The 12,786-nt window shown below is 42.1% G+C and overlaps 1 pseudogene across 1 annotated transcript; it reads left to right on the forward strand.

Annotated features, from left to right (window-relative positions):
• Positions 1–11,975: 11,975 nt before the first annotated feature.
• Positions 11,976–12,413, forward strand: LOC308511391 (large ribosomal subunit protein uL15-like; annotated as a pseudogene). Its single transcript has one exon. The product of its transcript is annotated as a large ribosomal subunit protein uL15-like (transcript).
• Positions 12,414–12,786: the final 373 nt, after the last annotated feature.

Below are 12,786 nucleotides of genomic sequence, written 5' to 3' on the forward strand. Positions count from 1 at the left end.
ACAAAAAGAGATCTCCACAGAAACATGCCATTGAAATGAAGAGTACTTTGTAAAATAAAGAGTGAGAATAATAAGTACTTTCTTTTTAATTAGTCACTTTGGCTACTGCTGAAAGGAAGAATGAAAGTCTTAGCAGTGGAAAATGAGTATCATTAACCTGCCCTTGTGCAAGGAGGGTGAGTCTGGCATAAAAACAGTGGGGTCAGAACTCAGGCAGCTCCCTGCTGCTGCCCTGCCCCCAGCCAAGGGGATAATGGCTTTTAGTGGTAATAAATGAGACAACATGCTGTACTTGAGAATTTTCTTTCCAAAGGTATCATATCTGTTGTACCAACACGTTTTTATCTGTACATCATTATATGCCCAGACGATTATGAGTTAAGCTTGAATGTACCTGAAATCTGATGGATCTGAAGAGACACCTGGGAAGCCCACTGTGGTTTTTAAGGAATGTATGTTTCCACCATAAAAAAATAGTGAAAGCTGCTGCAGCATAAAAGCACGTGCTTCGCCCAGGTGCTTTTAGGACTTCCTTCCAGCGGAGATTCTGCACCACGTAACTAACAATAGCAAATACTTCCATAAAAGTAACTGTCATTTACTAGTTTCTCCCTATCAGATGTCAAGATGAACAACAAAACCAAACCAAAAAACAGTTTAGGAGGCTCTGATAGATTCCCAAGTTAATGAGGTTAGTGTGGCTTGAATACTACTTTCTTTCTAGACCCATATTCCTGGCTGCTGGAGCTTCATGTGGCCTGGCGCCACAATCACCAGAAATACTGGATGAGAGAAAAAGCCCTAATATCGTGGAAAAGCAGCCAGCTAGCCCACCACAAAGCCTTGCAGAGACTCAGGTCTGAGCCTAATCTATGAGTCAAAAGCTGATTACACACAACCCCACCTCTCCAGCCTAACTTCTCCATCCCTCAAGTGCAAGCAAGCACGTACACCCTAAGATGTCACAGGGCAGTGTATTTATCCTTGGAAGACAGAGTCTGGTGATAAAATGCAAAACCGTAATGTTAGGAAGGAGAAAGTGTAGGGGAAACCAGAGACAAACAGAGAAGGGAGGAGGAGAAAAGAGTTGATGAATGAAGTCCTGGGGCGCAAAGGTTACTGGAAAACAGCAGGATAGAGGGAAGAAAATGTGACAGCAGGAGAGAAGTAAGAGAAGTAAGAGACAGGGCCAAGGAAAACAACAAGGTCAATGATATGCTCCCTGAGGACAAAGAACTGTGCTTCCGGATGGGATTACCACCCATGCCTTCAGAAAAGTGGCTTTGTTTTTCAGGAGGGCATTATGTCTTCTGCCAATAGTGTAGCTCCTCTACTTACCCTTAGAAACTCGTGTCCACTTCACTACACCAAACACTGCATCTCTGAATCTATTATTTGCAAGATATAAAAATTTGGGTAGGGGAGAATCCAAAACATCACTTAAAATATCAGTCAACAAACGCACTAACCTTTCTGTCCACCGCATGCAACTATAACATCTGGACAAATGTATCAGCAGCTGTGAGGAAGGAACTGTTTAACGTGGATATCAGCAGGCGGGTCAGGGAAGAATACCAAAAAGCCATGTACAACTGATCTGGTGGTGACATTACTACTTTTTTTCCTCTTGTATTTTCTGGCCTGAACTCAACACAACAAAACCTGAAAGTGAGCACTGTGGTTGGAGCACATGTTCTGGCTCAAGGTGCTGTTTTTGGAAACGGGAACCACAAAAACTCAAAGAGACTGGGGGGTGGGCAGGGGGGAGGAGGGAAATCCCCTGGGTTTTTCTCTCCGTTTTCTCCCTTCTCTTATGCCCAGAAATATCCCATGATTGAGGCTGTCGCAGCAGCAATAAAATTGATTGGCAGAGGGAGACTGTAGGAGTTAAAACTCTAGAAGGAGAGGAACCTTCCATTCTATTTGGTGGAGCTATAGTTCCAAAAGGGCAAAGCCAAATCCCATTGTGTGTGTTTTTTTTTTTAACTTTCTTTCTCTGCCTGCCTGCCCCTTGTACTCGAGAGGCAGTGCATCATGAAAATGTGTGGCTTTTCACTGGAGGACCAAAAAAGAAAGTTCTAGGAAACCAGAAAGTACCATGAAAATAACAAAGAGGGAAGAGCTCAGGAAAGCTCTTAAAGCTGCTGATGAACAACTCAGGTCACCGCGCCTCCCCCCCCCTCACATGCATATGTGGATGTGATCCTAATTAACATGTCAAAGACTTTGAGAACTGAGCTAACAGACTAACACTCAGGTCCCAGAGTGACGAAAGGATGTCACACGTGGGGCAGATCTGAATAACACTGCAAAGGCATTGAATACTAAACTGGACATTGGAGCTACAGAAAGTGAGTTGGAACTTGCAGTCTGAACCTAACTAGGTCAGTTGACTGCTAAAGCAAATATAGGGTGTGCCCCAAAATGTATATACACACTTTGAATAATTATAAAGGCAGTGTTAGTAAGATAATTTCATTTTCAAAATTGAGCTATCAGTTGTTAAAGTGTGTACACATTTTTTTGGGACACCCTGTATATCAACATTCACCATTAAATTGAAACAAGATTCAGAGTCTAATACATAATAATCAAAACGTCCAGGATAAGGTCCAAAATTAGCATATAAAGCAGCACAAAAATGCCAACTCACATGGGAAAAGACAATCAACAGATACCAATAATGAGATGACACAAATGTATAAATTATCTAATAAATACGTTAAAACAGCTATTATAAAAATGCTCAAAAGAGCAATTGCCAAACTTGACCACTCTTGAAAGTAAGTCAAAACAGAAAGTATTGGCAAAGTGAAAATATAAAGGATAATCCAATTGAAACTTTAGAATTGGAAAATGAAATAACCAAAATTAAAAATTCACTGAAAGAATGCAATAGCACAATGGAGGAGGCAGTAAACTTGAAAATAGGTAAATAAACCAGCCCATTTGAATAAAAGAAAGAAAAAAGACGGGGGAGGGGAGAATAAAGCTTCAGGGACCTGTAGGATAACAATAAGGGCTCTAATATTTGTGTAATTGGGATGCAATATGGAGAAGAAAAAGAGTGTGATGCTAAAAAGTATTTGAAGAAAAAAACAGCTCAAAATTGTTAAGAAGCTGAGAGAACACCAAAAATAATAAATACAAAGAAATCCACACCCAGACACATCGTAAGAAACTGTTGAAAACTAAAGACAAAGAAACACTAACAAAGAGTTCAACATTCCATTATTGACAATAGATGGAACATCTAGAAAGAAAATCAGCAAGAATATGGAAAGTTTACACACCACCAGCCCAAAATTGACCTAGCTGGCATTTGTAAAACACTTCTCACAAGATGAGCAACATACACATGCTTTTCAAGTACCCATAGATCATTCCCCAGGAATTGCTGGTGGGACTGTAAAATGGTTCAGCCACCTTGGAAAACAGATGGACAGTTTCTTTAAAAAGTTAAGCATACGCCGAAACCGGTTTGGCTCAGTGGATAGAGCATCGGCCTGCGGACTGAGGGGTCCCAGGTTCGATTCCGGTCAAGGGCATGTACCTGGGTTGCGGGCACATACCCAGTAGGAGATGTGCAGGAGGCGGCTGATCGATGTTTCTCTCCCATCGATGTTTCTAACTCTCTATCTCTCTCCCTTCCTCTCTGTAAAAAATCAATAAAATATATTTAAAAAAAAAAAGTTAAGCATAACTTTACCATACAACCCAGCAATTCTACTCTAGGAATCTACCCAAGAGAAATAAAAACACATGTCTACACAAGGACATGTACTTGAATGTTCACAGCATTATTTATAAGAACCAAAAACTTGGAACACCCCAAATGTCTACCCACAGCAAACAGATAACCATAATGTGGTATATACACATAACATAACACGATTCAACAATTAAAAGGAATTAATTATTGATATATGGCATAACCATGGATGAACCTAAAAAACATTTTGCTACATGAAAGAACCCAAACACAAAAGACCATATAACATATGATTCAATTTATATGAAATGTCCACAAAATACAAATTTATAGACACACAAAGTAGATTAGTGTTGCAAAGGGCTGGGGGCAAGGGGGATGGAGTGAAGGCAAATGGGCACAAGGAATTTTATCGGAGTGACAGAAATACTCTAAAACTGGATTATGGAGTTGGTTACATAACTTGGTAAATTTACTTTAAAAAGCACTACATTTTTTTTGGGGGGGGGGCATCCTATATATGTAACCTGGGAGTGGCATGGTTTCAAAAAAAAATGAGTTTGACCTCATTTCAGGGAAACAGGATTGGCATATTACTACAACTTAGTAAAAACAAACGTTAGCTGAAGGGCAGGAATACCACCATTTCAGAAAAGGACCTGGAGGAGGTCTCATGCTGATAACATTAAATGTGAGAATCACATCACTGAAGTCCCTGATCCAAGTCCACACGATATAATCTTGTGAAGACGGCTTGCCCTCCCACACAACTCACCCAAAGAGACAGTATCAGTGGTGTAATGATAAATGTTTAACATCAGGCTCTTGGTGCAAGGGGAGCTCCCTGCCTTGTAGTTTACACATTTCTGTTCACAATCAGTTTTAAGCTATTAAGATGATATCAGTTGCCACAGAGTTGGAAAGTGTTGTGCACAATCAGCTCTTGCAAGCTGGTGTGAGGTGGCTAAATCACACAAAAATGTAATCAGTTGAATTTTCACTGTATATCAAAAATTGCCATCTTGGCTTACACACGTCAGACCTCAAAAACTAGGTGACCTGAAGTGCATCTTGAAGTAGGGGTTCATCATTAGTATAAATATAAATGGGTTTCAGAGTCCAAGTGGAAGGCCAGCCCTGGATGAAAGTGAAGGGCATAAGATACATGACAGCGTGGAAACAACATGCTTAAGACAAAATAAAAAGAGCAGACAAAAAACCCTGTACATAATTCTGTATGATTAGACTATAGCGTGGTGTGAAAGACTGACAAGCAGTGAGTTTGGGGAGCCAAGCTAGAGGCAGACTGTAAAGAGGGGTATGGGACTATGCTCATGGGCACGCTTTGCTATATCATATATGCTTCACATACTTTAATTCATTTAATCATACCTATGACATGATGTTAGCCATTTTTATAAAAGAGCCTCAGTGAGAGATCAGAGAGCAGCGACTTGAACCCATGGACTGATTCACAAAGCCATGCTTCCCCACCACATCATGCTGCTTCCGTGCGAGGGCTGGGTGATGATTCAAGAACGCCTCCTTCCTAATTCTGCCCACTGCCCCTTAAGTCCTCAACATTTACCTGAACCCCCAAAAGGGAGACTATGGCACTTTTTTTCTTCAGGCTCAGCTAGGAAATTCTACTATATCCCTTTGGGATCTATTTCAACAGTTAGAAACACTTCCTTTCCTGGACCCCTCATAGCAATAAAGTCCTATTTTTAGGACACCTGTATTTCATGGTAGTAACAGAACCAAGAGTGAATATGTATATAGAACTTACACATATAGAGAATATACATATGCATGCATAGTACAAAGAGAGATTTGTTTTCCTGTCACATAAAAGGAAGTTTCCAAATCAAGAAAATATTTTTCACTCTAAAAATTAATGTGTATTGTGCATTTATAACTGATTGTTTCTAGGAACTCTATGATAGATGACCCACTTAAGAAGCTTAAATTTCAATGAGTAACAGAAATTAACTTAGGCCTATAAACATCCTTAAATGCACGAATAGTATAGGTGTGGCTCATTTGGGAAGAGGTCGGGAGATAACTCAATGGACTTCCAATGCCAGTGGGCAAGGAAGGTCTCTAAGCCCTGAGGAAAGGCCCACTATAGGGTTAGGGATGAGGGCAACGGCAGGCTCCGTTCCTGGTCAGAGTTGGGCTTTCCTCATTTAAAAGTTACCTGTTATTTCCTCTCACTAGTCACAGAGAAACAGCCTCACAAAAGAAGCCTATTGACAGAAAGTCAATTAGGTCATTAGATTGTAAAAAACCCAACTTAGAAGCAGGAAAACAAAATTTAAATGATGGTCTTTATCTCTTCTAGCCAAGAAGACTTCTCCAAGCTCCTGACACTTGGGCCTCAAGTGCTCCCGATTAACAATCTTCTTCAAATAACTAGGTAACAGTTCTGGCTTTTCATTCATTCAACTTCTCCTGATCTGAAGGGCTAATTTTATTTATTTATTTCCCTTTATTTATTCATTTAATTTTTCCTTGGCTTTATTGAGGTATAATGACAAATAAAATTTTAATATATTTAAAAGTGCACAATATGAGCATTTGATATACATATACATTGTGAAGGATTCCCACCCCTGAGTTAAGACATCCATCCCATCACTTCATATTCTTCTTTTTTTTTTGTGGTGAGAACACTTAAGATCTACTCTCTTAGTAACTTTCAACTATACAATACAGTATTGTTAACTATAGCCACCAGGCTATACATTAGATTCCCAGAACTTATTCTAATAACTGAAAGTCTGTACCCTTTTACCAACCTCTTATTTCCTCATTCCCTAGTCCCTGATAACCACCATTCTATACTGTTGCTATGAGCTTGACTTTTTTTTAAGAGTCTATATATAAGTGATACCATGCAGTATTTGTCTTTGTCTGGCTTATTTAACTTAACATAATGCCCTCCAGGTTCATCAATGTGGTCACAAATGGCAGGATTTCCTGAAGGGCTAATTTTAAAAGTAGAGACAATGGCCCAGCCTGCGTGGTTCAGAGATTGAGCATTGACTTATGAACCAGGAGGTCACGGTTTGATTCTGGTCAGGGCACAGGCCCAAGTTGTGGGCTTGATCCCCAGTAGGGGGCGTGCAGGAGGCAGCTGATCCGTAATTCTCTCTCATCATTGATGTTTCTCTCTCTCTCTCTCTCTCTCTCTCTCTCTCTCTCTCTCTCTCTTCCTCTCTAAAATCAATAAAAAATATGTTGTCGCCGAAACCGGTTTGGCTCAGTGGATAGAGCGTCGGCCTGCGGACTGAAAGGTCCCAGGTTCGATTCCGGTCAAGGGCATGTACCTGGGTTGTGGGCACATCCCCAGTGGGGAATGTGCAAGAGGCGGCTGATCGATGTTTCTCTCTCATCGATGTTTCTGACTTTCTATCTCTCTCCCTTCCTCTCTGTAAAAAATCAATAAAATATATTTTTTTAAAAAAATATGTTGTCAAGCTAATTCAGAATATTTATAAATACTAGTTGTTAGTGAACCATGTTTTAATCTGTTCTTCCTGTCTCTCAGGATGTTTCAAATTTGTATGTATTTAATACTCAGTGGTCTTGTAGATAACTTTTTATTAATGTAAAAAAGATCCACTCTTTAGTTTGAATCCATTTTAAATCCTTTGGGTGCTGGCTGACAGGGCAGACTGAGACCCTCCATTTGAGCTCTAGTCTCCATGTTCATTCTGGACAATTGCAAATCAATGATTGACAATGAGTAGCAGGGGAGCCTGCTTGGAGCGGTATGAAGTGAGGATGTAGGGCAGAGCAATGCCTAGTGCCTGGAACACACTGCCCATTTGCTGAATTTGTTGATTTGATTATGCTGCTCACTAGTGTAAAAAGGCAAGTGTTAAAATAAAACCTGTTAGGGAAAAGGAGCCTCTATCACAATGAACTGCAGTATATTTTGCCAAAGCTATTAGATTTTTGAGGCAGTTGGTAGTTTATCAATGTTTATTGCTCCAATATAGTTATTTTATGGCCATTACTAGCAAAAGCAGATTATATAAATAGCGTTTGACAGGAAAAAAGGGCCTAGTGTGAGTCTGTTTGCTCTGGATTGCCTAAAACAAAGATTCCTAATGTCATCCTTAAAGAGAGAACAATAACATGATGGAAGGAACATCAGTTTCTCATTTTGTGAGAGTAGCTCTAGAACAGTGATGGCGAACCTTTTGAGCTTGGCGTGTCAGCATTTTGAAAAACCCTAACTTAACTCTGGTGTCGTGTCACATATAGAAATTTTTTGATATGTGCAACCATAATAAAACAAAGACTTATATTTTTGATATTTATTTTATATATTTAAATGCTATTTAACAAAGAAAAATCAACCAAAAAAATGAGTTCCGTGTCACCTCTGACACGCGTGTCATAGGGTCGCCATCACTGCTCTAGAAAGTCTTTCTGCAGTGTTCTTGAGCACCCACCCAACCTGCAGAGGTATCCAGGTTTTTTCCTGTGAAGACCTCCTCAGGTACCAGTAATGACCACAGTATTTCAAGGTGCTGATACAGCATTAAAACCAGCAATCAGTAGTGAATTTCAGGGATTTTGTGTAGGACGGGACATGATCCACAGGCAGTGTCATAGGGCAGTGGTCAGCAAACTGCGGCTCGCAAGTTACATGCGGCTCTTTGGCCCCTTGAGTGTGGCTCTTCCACAAAATATCACGTGCGGGCGCACATGTACAGTGCAATTGAAACTTCGTGGCCCACACGCAGAAATCGGTATTTTGTGGAACAGCCACACTCAAGGGGCCAAAGAGCCGCATGTGGCTCGCGAGCCACAGTTTGCCGACCACTGTCATAGGGTATTTGGGTGTCAAAACATAATTTTCAAAATTAAAAACATGACTCACGTACAAATACAGAATGAACATCTGACAAATACTAATTTATTACTGAGGGAACCAGCAGGATGTAAGGCTGATTCAAAGAATATTTGACAGATTAGTATATATAGGAACTGAAAGTAATGCTACTAGGATAGCTAAATTAGATGCACTATAGGACAGTTAACCTAAATCCTTAGGATTATTTCATCTACCAAACAGAAACTTATACAACTTTTCCAGACAAAGACATGTAATTTAACATGTCACTTCAAGAAGTCTGGACTGTAATCATCATCTATACTAATAAAAGGGTAATATGCTAATTAGACCAAACATCTTCTGGATGACCTTCCGGACGTCCTTCCAGACAAAGCCACAGCGGCTGCAGGGGTCAAGGGCCAGCAGTTGCAGTGGCTGTGAGGGCTGGTCCAGTGCCATGGTCCCTTTAGCAGAGGCCACAGGAGAAGGCGCCGCAGGAGAAGGCCGGCACCGCGTGAGAGGGGAGAAGATGAGAAGGCTGGCACAGTGGGAGAAGGGAGAAGGGAGAAGGGAGAAAGTGGCAGTTAGGCAATTAGGGGAATCAGGCTGGCAGGGGAGAGCAGTTAGGCAGTTAGGGGGATCAGGCCAGGAGGGGAGAGCAGTTAGGGGGATCAGGCGGGCAGGGGAGAGCAGATAGGATGATCAGGCCAGGAGGGGAGAGCAGTTAGGCAGTTAGGGGGATCAGGCCAGCAGGGGAGAACAGTTAGAGCGATCAAGCCGGCAGTGGAGCAGTTAGGGGCATCATGCAGGCATGCAGGTGAGCGGTTAGGAGCCAGTGGTTCCAGATTATGAGAGGGATCCCAGATTAGAGAGGGTGCAGGCCAGGCTGAGGGACACACCCCCACACACACACACACATGAATTTCGTGCACCAGGCCTCTAGTCTATATATATATGCCTAAGTGACCGACAGTCCGACCAGTAGCTATGACATACAGTGACCACCGGGGGCAGACGCTGCCACCAGTAGCTATGACGCACACTGACCACCAGGGGGCAGACACTCATTGCAGAAACAGAAACCACATGCATGAAAACATGGAACAGCCTGTTGAATCTCAGAGGGGAGGGGGGACTGGGGAGGGAGGGACGAGATTAACCCAAGATCTTATATGCATAGAGGCCCCATACACAGATTCATGCACTGGTGGGGTCCCTCGGCCTGGCCTGTGGCGATCGGGCCAAAACCAGCTGTCTGACATCCCCTGAGGGGGTCCCGGATTTCAAGAGGGCACAGGCCAGGCCGAGGGACCCCACTGGTGCACAAATCTGTGCACTAGGCCTCTAGTTAGTAAATAATGAACCAAAGATGCAATCCCCTAGAGAACTAAATAATCCTTGGGTGGGCCTCTCAGTTAATGCTCCAGTATGACAATGAAAGGACCTTTGATCATTCTTTTGTATTATTTTAAAGTTTTAAGTAATTTCTGTTAACAAGAGGGCTAATGGTTTATTTATACCCGAGTCTAAGTCTTTGAAAGTAAAATGTTCTAGGGGGCCAGCCTTTAGAATAGTGTGGTAGCACTTATATATTTTACTTTATGCAAGCATTCCAACATAGTCATTTATGTATCTTTCAAACCAATCACAGGATCTTAGAAACCACCTGAGATCCAGCTTTTTCCTAGAGTAGGAACACTTTCTTTAGCAGCCTTGACAGATGATCATGAAGTATTTGTGTGCAAGGAGGAAGGAAACTAACATTACTGAGTGTGTATTATGTGCAAATTTATTTTCAAAGTGTCAGATTTCTTTTCTCACAGTAACATGCTACCTATACATTTAGCCACATTTATCAAATAAATGAATTTCTTCAGCAAAATTGCTCTAAAGTATATCTTAATTTAAAAATTCATACACAGTATATTTACTCTTTTTTATGTATAGTTCCAAGTTTTGACAGATGTGCACAACTGTAATTACGACCACAAACAAGATACAGGATAGTTCCAAGCATAATTGTTTTTTAAATGTCAATTAATCAATATGTATTTATCTACAAATAACAACCATTTCATTTGCTCACAATTCTGTGGGTTAGCAATTTGAGCTAGAATCAGCCGAGTCATTCTTCTGTTGTCTTTCCTACAGTCCCTTATGCGGTTACAAAGTCATCTGCAATGTGACTGCGGCAGCATATTTTACGATGGCCTCACTCATATGTCTGATGATTGGCTGTTGATTGGCCTCTCTCTCCACATCATCTCTCTTCCTCCAGCAGGCTAGCTGGGGCTTCTTCCCATGGGTGCTTTGGGGTCCCCAGGGTGCAAGAGGAAAGCTACAAGACTTCTTGAGACCTGGGCTCAGAAGTCACCCAGAGTTTCACTGCATTTTATTGGCCAAAGCAAGGTATAAGCACAGTCCAAATTAAAGGAATACACAGACTCTACCCCTTCACAGAAAGAGCTACAGAGTCACACTATTGAAGGGGTGTACATACAGAGATGAAAGGACTTTGTGGCCATTAGGCACTCCATCACACCACCCCATTTGGAAAAAATGAGTGTTGAGTACATTTAGATCTGTGGGCCTTCAGAGATGGAATGAACCACTGAGGTGAAAATAAAAATGAGCTTTTTCAGCAGTGGGTCCTGAGGAATGTGCAGATGGAACAAACCCAGGGGAATGTGCAGAACTTCAGGCAGAGACAGTACAGACAGAGTGGCAGGATGACTTACGGTATGTTTAGACTCCAGTGAATGTGTGCTTGGGTGGAGTGGACAGAGAAGAGGATCTGAGAAGTAAGAGGTAGAAATGGTGGGAAAGATTATGATCGGGTGTAGGGGGCATTCACTGCTAGACTCTCTGGAGTACAGATACCACCTACTATGCAGTAAGTTCCAGGGGTCGGTGGTGGCCTAGTGGCAGGAGTGGAGATGGTACAGAGAAGAGGCCTTTAGAGCCTGCGTCTTTATGGACAGCAGTCTGGAAGGAACCTGAGTTGGACGTGGCTTGTAGTGACACAGAAATCATGGCAAGAAGCAGACTAGAGGCCGAAACTGGTCTGGCTCAGTGGATAGAGCGTCGGCTTGCAGACTGAAAGGTCCCAGGTTCGATTCCGGTCAGGGGCATGTACATGGGTTGCGGGCACATCCCCAGTGGGAGATGTGCAGGAGGCAGCTGATCAATGTTTCTCTCTCATCGATGTTTCTGGCTCTCTATCTCTCTCCCTTCCTCTCTGTAAAAAATCAATTAAAAAAATATAAAAAAAAAGAAGCAGACTAGAGACCATTTCCCTAAAGGCAAATGACTACATGGATTCTCCTAAAGGACATAATTGGAGCTTTACAGGTAGGTTTATTTAGAAGTATAAAAAAATGTTTATTCTCCTCTTGCATCTCAGCCACTGACATGCCACCCAGACTGAGGAAGACTCGAAAACTTCAGGGCCACATGAGCCACGGCTGCATTGGCAAGCATAGGAAGCACCCAGGGGGCCGAGGTAATGCTGGTGGCTTGCATCATCACAGGAGAAACTTCGACAAATATTATCCAGGCTACTTTGGGAAGGTTGGTGTGAGGCATTACCACTTAAAGAGGAACCAGAACTTCTGCCCAACTGTCAATCTAGATAACTGTGGACCCTGGCCAGTGAGCAGACACGGGTAAATGCTGCCAAAAGCAAGACTGGAGTTGCTCCTGTCACTGATTTGGTGTGACCGGCTACTACAAAGTTCTGGGGAAGGGAAAGCACCAAAGCAGCCTGTCATTGTGAAGGCCAAGTTCTTCAGCAAAAGAGCTGAGGGCAAGATTAAGGGTGTTGGTGGGACCTGTGTCCTGGAAGCTTGAAGCTACATGGAGGGAAGTTCATTAAAATGTCCACAAGTTTAGCCAAAACCCGTTTGGCTCAGTGGATAGAGCGTCGGCCTGCGGACTGAAAGGTCCCAGGTTCGATTCTGGTCAAGGGCATGTACCTGGGTTGCGGGCACATCCCCAGTGGGAGATGTGCAGGAGGCAGCTGATCGATGCTTCTCTCTCATCGATGTTTCTAACTCTCTATCTCTCTCCCTTCCTCTCTGTAAAAAATAAATAAAAATATATATTTTTTAAAAAAATGTCCACAAGTTTAAAAAAAAGTTTATTCTGGATTTAAGTTGGTTGTCCTACAGAGAGTTCAATTTAGGATCATAATACACACACACACCCTTCTCCTGTATAAGAT

This window comes from Myotis nattereri (assembly GCF_964212035.1).
Source record: "Myotis nattereri genome assembly, chromosome: X".
NCBI classification, from domain to species: Eukaryota; Metazoa; Chordata; class Mammalia; order Chiroptera; family Vespertilionidae; genus Myotis; species Myotis nattereri.